Below are 1,229 nucleotides of genomic sequence, written 5' to 3' on the forward strand. Positions count from 1 at the left end.
GCACTGATTCCCACAGCAGCAAGGACAGAGCAGCCAGCACCAGCTCTCCCTTCTGCGTCGATCTTGGTCCTCCTCGTGGCACAGGGGAGGTGCTCAGGGACCTCAGGGCTGCACTTGGGGAGGATGGGGCTGTCTCTTGGGAAGGCCTGTGTATTAAAGGGGGTGGATAATACAATTTGAGCATTGAGATGTGTTGTCTGCACTTTGTATTGTATTTATATTAGGCTTTCTATTAAAAAAAAAAGGAGAAATGGAGAGCTGATTGGAATGACAACTTTTATCAAACAAAAATTTCCTGTTCCCAGGAAGACTTCAGTAGAGAAACCCCTTCAATTCCAGCAGGAAAGTGCTTGGTTTCTGCAATAAATGCTTTGCTGATTGCCCCCTGTGATACAACCTGCCTGGGGGAAGAAGGCATCATAGACATTGCAGACCAAAACGTGCAAGAGAACCCTCAGCCTGGCATATGAGAAGGAGCAGTGTGGAACCCTGTAGCACACAGTGATCACAGGGCTCCAGATGCTCCCAGTAGACTCTGTGGCTTTGAAGCCACTCCTATGGCACTTCTCACCAGTCCCCAAGGAATTTGCAATACTACTGTGGGTATTCCATCTCTGTGGGGTGAGATTGAGGGAGTCCTGCAGGCAAGAGCTGTGATCCTCCCTGCTTAGCAAGTTGCTTCTCAAAGAGAGAACATAATGCCCTTAGCCCCACTCTTGTGGGGGTCTCAATAGCTCTGTCCTTCAGCAAAGCTCCTGCTGCATCCAAAGATCTGGAAATTACACACTTGGCCCATGTGTTGTGTTTTTATAGGAGGGGACAAAAAGGGATTGGTGTACATGCAAGATACAGGGCAGTGAAGTGATGGAATAATTCACTTAGTATTGGGACATTTATGAGTCACCTTCCTCTTCCCCTCCCCTCCGAGGTAGATGTCATAACGGAGACTAACCCTTCAGTAATCTCCATATAACATATGTGATATGTTTACTTATTTCTTTCCTCTCTCTTCTCTGCTCTGCAATGTAAATAGTCATTTGTTCCTCTTCCAGCTGCTGGTACATGGTCTCACCAGTAGGAAATATATTATCATCCAATAAAACCAAATTCTTGGTGGCAATGATGATGATTTATTGATTTTGGCTCTGTTGCATTCACAGATGGAAATAGAAGCTGGCAGTTAGCTCATGTCTTACAACCCAGCCTAGACCATTCACTTCAGCCTGCTG

Source organism: Acanthisitta chloris, unplaced genomic scaffold (assembly GCF_000695815.1).
Source record: "Acanthisitta chloris isolate BGI_N310 unplaced genomic scaffold, ASM69581v1 scaffold8803, whole genome shotgun sequence".
NCBI classification, from domain to species: Eukaryota; Metazoa; Chordata; class Aves; order Passeriformes; family Acanthisittidae; genus Acanthisitta; species Acanthisitta chloris.